This window comes from Rutidosis leptorrhynchoides, chromosome 3, assembly GCF_046630445.1.
Source record: "Rutidosis leptorrhynchoides isolate AG116_Rl617_1_P2 chromosome 3, CSIRO_AGI_Rlap_v1, whole genome shotgun sequence".
NCBI classification, from domain to species: domain Eukaryota; kingdom Viridiplantae; phylum Streptophyta; class Magnoliopsida; order Asterales; family Asteraceae; genus Rutidosis; species Rutidosis leptorrhynchoides.
Genome location: NC_092335.1, coordinates 323,945,830 through 323,959,316, shown reverse-complemented (window position 1 = coordinate 323,959,316; position 13,487 = coordinate 323,945,830).

Here is a 13,487-nt window from a genome sequence, read left to right as displayed (position 1 = left end):
CGGATTTAAAATGAAGAAGTTATGGGTAAAACAAGATTGGATAATTTTTCTCATTTTAGCTACGTGAAAATTGGTAACAAATCTATTCCAACCATAACTTAATCAACTTGTATTGTATATTATGTAATCTTGAGATACCATAGACACGTATACAATGTTTCGACCTATCATGTCGACACATCTATATATATTTTGGAACAACCATAGACACTCTATATGTGAATGTTGGAGTTAGCTATACAGGGTTGAGGTTGATTCCAAAATATATATAGTTTGAGTTGTGATCAATACTGAGATACGTATACACTGGGTCGTGGATTGATTCAAGATAATATTTATTGATTTATTTCTGTACATCTAACTGTGGACAACTAGTTGTAGGTTACTAACGAGGACAGCTGACTTAATAAACTTAAAACATCAAAATATATTAAAAGTGTTGTAAATATATTTTGAACATACTTTGATATATATGTATATATTGTTATAGGTTCGTGAATCAACCAGTGGCCAAGTCTTACTTCCCGATTAAGTAAAAATCTGTGAAAGTGAGTTATAGTCCCACTTTTAAAATCTAATATTTTTGGGATGAGAATACATGCAGGTTTTATAAATGATTTACAAAATAGACACAAGTACGTGAAACTACATTCTATGGTTGAATTATCGAAATCGAATATGCCCCTTCTTATTAAGTCTGGTAATCTAAGAATTAGGGAACAGACACCCTAATTGACGCCAATCCTAAAGATAGATCTATTGGGCCTAACAAACCCCATCCAAAGTACCGGATGCTTTAGTACTTCGAAATTTATATCATATCCGAAGGGTGTCCCGGAATGATGGGGATATTCTTATATATATGCATCTTGTTAATGTCGATTACCAGGTTTTCACCATATGAATGATTTTTATCTCTATGTATGGGATGTGTATTGAAATATGAAATCTTGTGGTCTATTATTATGATTTGATATATATAGGTTAAACCTATAACTCACCAACATTTTTGTTGACGTTTTAAGCATGTTTATTCTCAGGTGATTATTAAGAGCTTCCGCTGTCGCATACTTAAATAAGGACGAGATTTGGAGTCCATGCTTGTATGATATTGTGTAAAAACTGCATTCAAGAAACTTATTTTGTTGTAACATATTTGTATTGTAAACCATTATGTAATGATCGTGTGTAAACAGGATAATTTAGATTATCATTATTTGATAATCTACGTAAAGCTTTTTAAACCTTTATTGATGAAATAAAGGTTATGATTTGTTTTAAAATGAATGCAGTCTTTGAAAAATGTCTCATATAGAGGTCAAAACCTCGCAACGAAATCAATTAATATGGAACGTTTTTAATCAATAAGAACGGGACATTTCAACCGAGGTCAATAAGCTCAAGACAGAACTTAGAGGGTTACGAACCCAAGGATTTGATATTACCACGTACGAAAGACGATTCACAGAATTGTGCCTATTGTGTCCGGGAGCATTCGAAGATGAGGAAGAGAAGATCGACGCGTTCGTGAAAGGATTACCGGAAAGAATCCAAGAAGATATAAGTTCACACGAGCCCGCCTCCATACAACAGGCATGTAGAATGGCTCACAAACTAGTGAACCAAATTGAAGAAAGAATTAAAGAACAGACTGCTGAAGAGGCCAATGTGAAGCAAGTCAAAAGAAAGTGGGAGGAAAACGGTGATAAGAATCACCAATACAACAACAACAGCAATTACAACAATAATCACAACAGTTATCCCAACAATCGCAACATCAATCGCAACTACAACAAACGGCCCAACAACAACAACATCAACTACAACAATCATCCCAATAACAATAATAACAGCAACAACAACAACAATCAGAAGCAGCTATGCCAATGGTGTGAAAAGTATCACTCGGGGTTCTGCACCAAATTTTGCAACAAGTGTAAAAGAAATGGTCATAGCGCGGCGAAGTGTGAGGTCTACGGACCATGGGTTAATAGAACGAAAGGAACAAATGGTGTCGGAACGAGTAATGGCGGAGCAAGTAGTGTCGGAGCAAGTTATGCCAATGTAGTTTGTTATAAATGTGGAAAACCGGGCCACATTATTATAAATTGCCCAAACCAGGAGAACACGAATGGACAAGGCCGCAGAAGATTTTTCAATATTAATGCGGCAGAGGCACAGGAAGACCCGGAGCTTGTTACGGGTACGTTTCTTATTGACAATAAATCTGCTTACGTTTTATTTGATTCGGGTGCGGATAGAAGCTATATGAGTAGAGATTTTTGTGCTAAATTAAGTTGTCCATTGACGCCTTTGGATAGTAAATTTTTACTCGAATTAGCAAATGGTAAATTAATTTCAGCAGATAATATATGTCGGAATCGAGAAATTAAACTGGTTAGCGAAACATTTAAGATTGATTTGATACCAGTAGAGTTAGGGAGTTTTGATGTGATAATCGGTATGGACTGGTTGAAAGAAGTGAAAGCAGAGATCGTTTGTTACAAAAATGCAATTCGCATTATACGAGAAAAAGGAAAACCCTTAATGGTGTACGGAGAAAAGGGCAACACGAAGCTACATATTATTAGTAATTTGAAGGCACAAAAACTAATAAGAAAAGGTTGCTATGCTGTTCTAGCACACGTCGAGAAAGTACAAACTGAAGAAAAGAGCATCAATGATGTTCCCATTGCAAAAGAATTTCCCGATGTATTTCCGAAAGAATTACCGGGATTACCCCCACATCGATCCGTTGAATTTCAAATAGATCTTGTACCAGGAGCTGCACCAATAGCTCGTGCTCCTTACAGACTCGCACCCAGCGAGATGAAAGAACTGCAAAGCCAATTACAAGAACTTTTAGAGCGTGGTTTCATTCGACCAAGCACATCATCGTGGGGAGCTCCTGTTTTGTTTGTCAAGAAGAAAGATGGTACATTCAGGTTGTGTATAGACTACCGAGAGTTGAACAAACTTACCATCAAGAACCGCTACCCACTACCGAGAATCGACGACTTATTTGATCAACTACAAGGCTCGTCTGTTTATTCAAAGATTGACTTGCGTTCCGGGTATCATCAAATGCGGGTGAAAGAAGATGATACTCCAAAGACTGCTTTCAGAACACGTTACGGTCATTACGAGTTTATGGTCATGCCGTTTGGTTTAACTAATGCACCAGCTGTGTTCATGGACCTTATAAACCGAGTGTGTGGACCATACCTTGACAAGTTTGTCATTGTTTTCATTGATGACATACTTATTTACTCAAAGAATGACCAAGAACACGGTGAACATTTGAGAAAGGTGTTAGAAGTATTGAGGAAGGAAGAATTGTACGCTAAGTTTTCAAAGTGTGCATTTTGGTTGGAAGAAGTTCAATTCCTCGGTCACATAGTGAACAAAGAAGGTATTAAGGTGGATCCGGCAAAGATAGAAACTGTTGAAAAGTGGGAAACCCCGAAAACTCCGAAACACATACGCCAGTTTTTAGGACTAGCTGGTTACTACAGAAGGTTCATCCAAGACTTTTCCAGAATAGCAAAACCCTTGACTGCATTAACGCATAAAGGGAAGAAATTTGAATGGAATGATGAACAAGAGAAAGCGTTTCAGTTATTGAAGAAAAAGCTAACTACGGCACCTATATTGTCATTGCCTGAAGGGAATGATGATTTTGTGATTTATTGTGACGCATCAAAGCAAGGTCTCGGTTGTGTATTAATGCAACGAACGAAGGTGATTGCTTATGCGTCTAGACAATTGAAGATTCACGAACAAAATTATACGACGCATGATTTGGAATTAGGCGCGGTTGTTTTTGCATTAAAGACTTGGAGGCACTACTTATATGGGGTCAAAAGTATTATATATACCGACCACAAAAGTCTTCAACACATATTTAATCAGAAACAACTGAATATGAGGCAGCGTAGGTGGATTGAATTGTTGAATGATTACAACTTTGAGATTCGTTACCACCCGGGGAAGGCAAATGTGGTAGCCGATGCCTTGAGCAGGAAGGACAGAGAACCCATTCGAGTAAAATCTATGAATATAATGATTCATAATAACCTTACTACTCAAATAAAGGAGGCGCAACAAGGAGTTTTAAAAGAGGGAAATTTAAAGGATGAAATACCCAAAGGATCGGAGAAGCATCTTAATATTCGGGAAGACGGAACCCGGTATAGGGCTGAAAGGATTTGGGTACCAAAATTTGGAGATATGAGAGAAATGGTACTTAGAGAAGCTCATAAAACCAGATACTCAATACATCCTGGAACGGGGAAGATGTACAAGGATCTCAAGAAACATTTTTGGTGGCCGGGTACGAAAGCCGATGTTGCTAAATACGTAGGAGAATGTTTGACGTGTTCTAAGGTCAAAGCTGAGTATCAGAAACCATCAGGTCTACTTCAACAACCCGAAATCCCGGAATGGAAATGGGAAAACATTACCATGGATTTCATCACTAAATTGCCAAGGACTACAAGTGGTTTTGATACTATTTGGGTAATAGTTGATCGTCTCACCAAATCAGCACACTTCCTGCCAATAAGAGAAGATGACAAGATGGAGAAATTAGCACGACTGTATTTGAAGGAAGTCGTCTCCAGACATGGAATACCAATCTCTATTATCTCTGATAGGGATGGCAGATTTATTTCAAGATTCTGGCAGACATTACAGCAAACATTAGGAACTCGTCTAGACATGAGTACTGCCTATCATCCACAAACTGATGGGCAGAGTGAAAGGACGATACAAACGCTTGAAGACATGCTGCGAGCATGTGTTATTGATTTCGGAAACAGTTGGGATCGACATCTACCGTTAGCAGAATTTTCCTACAACAACAGCTACCATTCAAGCATTGAGATGGCGCCGTTTGAAGCACTTTATGGTAGAAAGTGCAGGTCTCCGATTTTTTGGAGTGAAGTGGGGGATAGACAGATTACGGGTCCGGAGATTATACAAGAAACTACCGAGAAGATCATCCAAATTCAACAACGGTTGAAAACCGCCCAAAGTCGACAAAAGAGCTACACTGACATTAAAAGAAAAGATATAGAATTTGAAATTGGAGAGATGGTCATGCTTAAAGTTGCACCTTTGAAAGGCGTTGTTCGATTTGGTAAACGAGGGAAATTAAATCCAAGGTATATTGGACCATTCAAGATTATTGATCGTGTCGGACCAGTAGCTTATCGACTTGAGTTACCTCAACAACTCGCGGCTGTACATAACACTTTCCACGTCTCGAATTTGAAGAAATGTTTTGCTAAAGAAGATCTCACTATTCCGTTAGATGAAATCCAAATCAACGAAAAACTTCAATTCATCGAAGAACCCGTCGAAATAATGGATCGTGAGGTTAAAAGACTTAAGCAAAACAAGATACCAATTGTTAAGGTTCGATGGAATGCTCGTAGAGGACCCGAGTTCACCTGGGAGCGTGAAGATCAGATGAATAAGAAATACCCGCATCTATTTCCAGAAGATTCGTCAACACCTTCAACAGCTTAAAATTTCGGGACGAAATTTATTTAACGGGTAGGTACTGTAGTGACCCGAACTTTTCCATGTTTATATATATTAATTGAGATTGATATTTACATGATTAAATGTTTCCAACATGTTAAGCAATCAAACTTGTTAAGACTTGATTAATTGAAATATGTTTCATATAGACAATTGACCACCCAAGTTGACCGGTAATTCACGAACGTTAAAACTTGTAAAAACTATATGATGATATATATATGGATATATATATAGTTAACATGATACTATGATAAGTAAACATATCATTAAGTATATTAACAATGAACTACATATATAAAAACAAGACTACTAACTTAATGATTTTTAAACGAGACATATATGTAACGATTATCGTTGTAAAGACATTTAATGTATATATATCATATTAAGAGATATTCAGACATGATAATATCATGATAATATAATAATTTAAAATCTCATTTGATATTATAAACATTGGGTTAACAACATTTAACAAGATCGTTAACCTAAAGGTTTCAAAACAACACTTACATGTAACGACTAACGATGACTTAACGACTCAGTTAAAATGTATATACATGTAGTGTTTTAATATGTATTTATACACTTTTGGAAGACTTCAATACACTTATCAAAATACTTCTACTTAACAAAAATGCTTACAATTACATCCTCGTTCAGTTTCATCAACAATTCTACTCGTATGCACTCGTATTCGTACTCGTACAATACACAGCTTTTAGATGTATGTACTATTGGTATATACACTCCAATGATCAGCTCTTAGCAGCCCATGTGAGTCACCTAACACATGTGGGAACCATCATTTGGCTACTAGCATGAAATATCTCATAAAATTACAAAAATATGAGTAATCATTCATGACTTATTTACATGAAAACAAAATTACATATCCTTTATATCTAATCCATACACCAACGACCAAAAACACCTACAAACACTTTCATTCTTCAATTTTCTTCATCTAATTGATCTCTCTCAAGTTCTATCTTCAAGTTCTAAGTGTTCTTCATAAATTCTACAAGTTCTAGTTACATAAAATCAAGAATACTTTCAAGTTTGCTAGCTCACTTCCAATCTTGTAAGGTGATCATCCAACCTCAAGAAATCTTTGTTTCTTACAGTAGGTTATCATTCTAATACAAGGTAATAATCATATTCAAACTTTGGTTCAATTTCTATAACTATAACAATCTTATTTCAAGTGATGATCTTACTTGAACTTGTTTTCGTGTCATGATTCTGCTTCAAGAACTTCGAGCCATCCAAGGATTCATTGAAGCTAGATCCATTTTTCTCTTTTCCAGTAGGTTTATCCAAGGAACTTAAGGTAGTAATGATGTTCATAACATCATTTGATTCATACATATAAATCTATCTTATTCGAAGGTTTAAACTTGTAATCACTAGAACATAGTTTAGTTAATTCTAAACTTGTTCGCAAACAAAAGTTAATCCTTCTAACTTGACTTTTAAAATCAACTAAACACATGTTCTATATCTATATGATATGCTAACTTAATGATTTAAAACCTGGAAACACGAAAAACACCGTAAAACTGGATTTACGCCGTCGTAGTAACACCGCGGGCTGTTTTGGGTTAGTTAATTAAAAACTATGATAAACTTTGATTTAAAAGTTGTTATTCTGAGAAAATGATTTTTATTATGAACATGAAACTATATCCAAAAATTATGGTTAAACTCAACGTGAAAGTATGTTTTCTAAAATGGTCATCTAGACGTCGTTCTTTCGACTGAAATGACTACCTTTACAAAAACGACTTGTAACTTATTTTTCCGACTATAAACCTATACTTTTTCTGTTTAGATTCATAAAATAGAGTTCAATATGAAACCATAGCAATTTGATTCACTCAAAACGGATTTAAAATGAAGAAGTTATGGGTAAAACAAGATTGGATAATTTTTCTCATTTTAGCTACGTGAAAATTGGTAACAAATCTATTCCAACCATAACTTAATCAACTTGTATTGTATATTATGTAATCTTGAGATACCATAGACACGTATACAATGTTTCGACCTATCATGTCGACACATCTATATATATTTCGGAACAACCATAGACACTCTATATGTGAATGTTGGAGTTAGCTATACAGGGTTGAGGTTGATTCCAAAATATATATAGTTTGAGTTGTGATCAATACTGAGATACGTATACACTGGGTCGTGGATTGATTCAAGATAATATTTATCGATTTATTTCTGTACATCTAACTGTGGACAACTAGTTGTAGGTTACTAACGAGGACAGCTGACTTAATAAACTTAAAACATCAAAATATATTAAAAGTGTTGTAAATATATTTTGAACATACTTTGATATATATGTATATATTGTTATAGGTTCGTGAATCAACCAGTGGCCAAGTCTTACTTCCCGACGAAGTAAAAATCTGTGAAAGTGAGTTATAGTCCCACTTTTAAAATCTAATATTTTTGGGATGAGAATACATGCAGGTTTTATAAATGATTTACAAAATAGACACAAGTACATGAAACTACATTCTATCGAAATCGAATATGCCCCTTTTTATTAAGTCTGGTAATCTAAGAATTAGGGAACAGACACCCTAATTGACGCGAATCCTAAAGATAGATCTATTGGGCCTAACAAACCCCATCCAAAGTACCGGATGCTTTAGTACTTCGAAATTTATATCATATCCGAAGGGTGTCCCAGAATGATGGGGATATTCTTATATATGCATCTTGTTAATGTCGGTTACCAGGTGTTCACCATATGAATGATTTTTATCTCTATGTATGGGATGTGTATTGAAATATGAAATATTGTGGTCTATTATTATGATTTGATATATATAGGTTAAACCTATAACTCACCAACATTTTTGTTGACGTTTTAAGCATGTTTATTCTCAGGTGATTATTAAGAGCTTCCGCTGTCGCATACTTAAATAAGGACGAGATTTGGAGTCCATGTTTGTATGATATTGTGTAAAAACTGCATTCAAGAAACTTATTTTGTTGTAACATATTTGTATTGTAAACCATTATGTAATGGTCGTGTGTAAACAGGATATTTTAGATTATCATTATTTGATAATCTACGTAAAGCTTTTTAAACCTTTATTGATGAAATAAAGGTTATGGTTTGTTTTAAAATGAATGCAGTCTTTGAAAAACGTCTCATATAGAGGTCAAAACCTCGCAACGAAATCAATTAATATGGAACGTTTTTAATCAATAAGAACGGGACATTTCAATAAGAGCATTGGCGAATTACACGCCATGCTTAAGACGGCCGAAGCGAGCATGGGTAAAAGGACTTCACCCATGTTTATGATCAATGAAGGCGGGTCCAAAACCAATAACACTTCTAAGCCGAAGGCGGCTAAGAGGAAAGGACCCGCCTACCAAGGCAAGGGCAAGGGAAAGGGGAAGATGGTTACCCCAACCAACAATAACAAGAAGCAAAAGGTTACCGGTAAAGCTAACCCCAAGGAAGATCCGTGCTTTGGTTGCGGTGAAATGGGTCACTGGAAACGCAACTGCCCGATCTACTTAAAGGAGTTAAAGGAAAATAGGGATGCAGGGTAAACCTCAGGTAATGTATATATGGTATACATTGAGCTTAGTATTACTTCTTCTAATACATGGGTATTAGACACAGGATGTGAAACTCACATCTGCAATTCTTTGCAGGGGTTCAAAAGAAGTGATCAGGATGCGGGAATAACAAGTCTCTTCATGGAAAATGGAGCAAGGGTGCAAGTGAAAGCTCAAGGAGACTTTGTTTTGAAGCTACCAAGTGGTTTGGAGATTATTTTGAAAAATGTTTGTATGCACCCAATTTGTCTCGAAAGATTATTTCTGTATCCCGTTTGAAACAATATGGTTTTAATCTTAATTTTATTAATGATGATATCCATGTTTCTTTAGATAATGTGTTCTATTTTAAGGCTTCGCCTTCAAATGGTATTTATGAATTGGTTCATGATGACACATCATACAATAGCTCAATGTTCCATGCAAACACCAAGAAACTCAAAAGGGATTTGAGTGATTCCTACTTATGGCATTGTCGCCTTGTTCACATAAACAAGAATCGAATGCATACACTTCAAAAGAATGGACTTTTGAAATCAAATGAACTAGACTCGTTTGATATATGTGAATCTTGTTTACAAGGCAAAATGACTAAAGCGCCTTTCAAAGGTACCTATGAAAGGGCTAAAGACTTATTGGGATTAATACATTCGGATGTATGCGGACCCTTTAAGCCCATGACTAGGAAAGGTGAAAGATACTTCGTCACTTTCATTGATAACTTTAGTCATTTCAGATATGTCTACTTATTAAGACACAAGGACTAAACTTTTGAAGCATTCAAGGAATATCAAAACGAAGTACAAAATCAACTAAATAAGACAATCAAGGTACTTCGTACCGATAGAGGAGGTGAATACCTAAGCGATGCTTTCCAAGATCATCTTAAAAGTTGTGGGATTACCTCGCAACTCACTCCTCCTGGAACACCCCAACTTAATGTAGTTTCCGAAAGGAGGAACCGAACCCTAATGGATATAGTTCGATCCATGATGGCTAGAAGCTCGTTGCCTCTATCATTTTGGGGTTATTGTCTATGCTCTGCGGCTCGTATTCTAAATATGGCCCCAACCAAGAAAGTGGAACGAACTCCTCATGAGATGTGGTTTGGAAAACCTCCATCTCTATCATACTTGAAGGTATGGGGATGTGAAGCTTACCCTAAGTGTTACGTCCCTAATAAGTTGAATGCTCGATCCACGGAGTGTATCTTCATAGGATATCCCAAGGATGATATGGGATACTATTTCTATGATCCATCCGAGCAAAATGTATTTGTTGCTCGGAAGGCGGAATTCCTTGAAACTAAGTTCATAATGGAAGGAAATAGTGAAAGGAAGATAGATCTTGAAGAGGTTCAAGATCAAGTAGATGATACACAATTGGTTGACACTAGCACTCAACATGAAAATGTTGAGAGTGATCAAATGGATGATCAAAATACACAAGACGTTCGCAGATCTGGTAGGATTAGTAATCCTCCTGAGAGATATGGGTTTCTCATGGATGATTGTTATGTGGTTGATTTAGATGAACCAACAAACTACCAAGATGCTTTATCAAGGATTGATAAGGATAAATTGCAGGAAGCCATGAACGCTGAGATGCAATCCATGTATGACAACCAAGTTTGGGAACTTGTTGAACAACCTACTGGCTCAAGGCTAGTTGATTGTAAATGGCTTTTCAAAATGAAAACTGACATACATGGAAACTTGGATACATATAAAGCTAGACTTGTAGCAAAAGGTTTCACTCAAACTCAAGGGGTTGACTATGATGAAACTTTTTCGCCTGTGGCAATGCTAAAGTCTATTAGGATGTTACTTGCCATTGCTGCTCATTATGATTATGAAATATGGCAAATGGATGTCAAGACCGCTTTCCTAAATGGACATCTTGAGGAAGATGTCTATATGGTTCAGCCTGAAGGTTTTGTTGATCCGAAATATCCTAAAAAGGTATGCAAGTTAAAGAATTCAATCTACGGATTGAAACAAGCATCTAGAATGTGGAATCATTGTTTTAATGAGGAGGCCAAGAAATTTGGCTTCATTAAAAATGGTGATGAAGCTTGTGTATACAAGAAAGCTAGTGGGAGCACAATCATGTTCCTTGTACTATATGTGGATGATATATTGTTATTTGGAAATGATATTCCGGCAATGCAAAAGTGTTAAAACTTGGCTAAGTAAATGCTTCTCCATTAAGGATCTTGGAGAAGCACAATACGTTTTGGGGATTGGGATCTATAGGGATAGATCCAAGAAACTGATAGGTTTGAATCAAAGTGCATACATTGAAAAGATCTTGAAAAGGTTCAAGATGGAGAACTCTAAGAAAGGTTTGGTACCTATTCAAAAGAGAACACTTCTCAGTTCATCTCAGTGCCCCACCACGAAAGATGAACAGGAGAGAATGAAGAAAGTCCCATATGCATATGCCATTGGGTCAATCATGTATGCAATGATATTCACTAGACCAAATGTGTCATGCGCTCTTAGCCTGACAAGTAGATACCAGAATAACCCAGGAAACAGTCATTGGATTGCTGTCAAAAGTATATTGAAATACCTTAGGAGGACTAAGGATATGTTTATGATATATGGGTCTGGTGAGAAGGAACTCGCTGTAAAAGGTTACGTGGACGCGAATTTCCAAACTGATCGAGATGATTCTCGATCACAGTCCGGTTATGTCTTCACGTTAAATGGAGGTGCGGTCTCTTGGAAGAGTTCAAAACAGGATGTTGTTGCATTATCCACTACAGAGTCAGAGTACATTGCCGCCTCATTGGCAGCTCAGGAAGCTGCATGGATGAAGAAATTCATCGATGACTTAGGAGTAGTCCCTTCCATTTAGGACCCTCTTGAGATCTTTTGTGACAACGAGGGTACGATTGCCCAAATCAAAGAACCTCGTGCTCACCAAAAGACCCGTCACATTGAGCGGAGATTCAACTACATAAGAGATGAAGTTGAAAAGGGAAAGATATGTATTCGCAAAGTTCACACAGATCTTAATATAGCGGATCCACTCACGAAGCTCTTACATGGTGCAAAACATCAAGGGCATGTTAGTGCATTAGGGCTTCGATATTCTAGTGATTAGTTGTGATCTGTTTTAAGTATTGTAACGGAACAAAATTGTTCAAACTCATTAATATAATTATGGCATTAATTTATTTTGAGTTATGTTCCTATTTTGCATATTTTATCCATGAATAAGTAATTATTCAAAATTCCGTAGTCGATCACATTTGTGGGAACAAGTGTGAGGTTTAGACTATTATGAACTTGGATTGGTATACATTCACGGGATGAATGTGGGGCAAGGTTGCTACCAAGGTTCATAGATATTTGTGGGATACAAATATTGGAAGACCCGCCCTCAAGACTTACTAAATGGAGCCTTTGTGGTTAATCACATGTAATCTTGAGTAAAGGCAAATATCTTTGTATCCTCTAACCCGAGATACATATTGGATTCAGATATTTACCAAGTAATGTACCTTGATTCTTTCCTTCGCTATTCTGAAATATGGTAGTTCATAAGGAAGAGCTCAGGTATAATACAAAGTATATATTTAGGACGTATGTAGTCAAGATGGGATTTATCCCTCTTATTCGTTGAGAGTCAGATGTCTAAGGCCTGATAAAGTTAAATCTAAAAGAGAGTGATCACTCTGTATCTCTTGGATTTAACATGACATCTAGGACGAAAGGATATAATGAATAGATTCACCTATTCATATTCGAGATGGGAACTCGAAAGGGATGATGTTATTGAATGGCATAAAGTCATAACATATTGGGGGTGATGAACGGTCATTAGGTGGTATCCATAACTTGCATTAATTTCTTATGTTTCTCGTGCAAGTGGGAGATTGAAGGTTTTTCGTATGCCCGAGAGACATATTTAATTGATGTGGCTAATATGTTATGATTCAAGTCGGGTCATACCCAATAACAAGCTTACCGACACCTTAAACGTATTTAAGTTTAATGATTAGATCATTAAGTAAATACGCGACACTTGGATTTTAGAAAATCGGGTTTCTAAAATATTATTACTTGAGATAAATTATTTGAATAATTTATATGATAAGGATTTAATTATTTATAGGTATAAAATAATTAAGTTGTGTTATTTTTTATAAAATGGTTTATAAAATGAAAGTAACTAAACAAATAACAAGTTTTATAAAAAAAAATTACATGTTTTTTTTAATAATTGATGGGTGGCGGTTTTATATATAAAAAAAGGACTCACTGATAGTTAAAGCTAAGGGGTATAAAATACTATTAAATTTTACAAGAAAATACTATTAAATACGA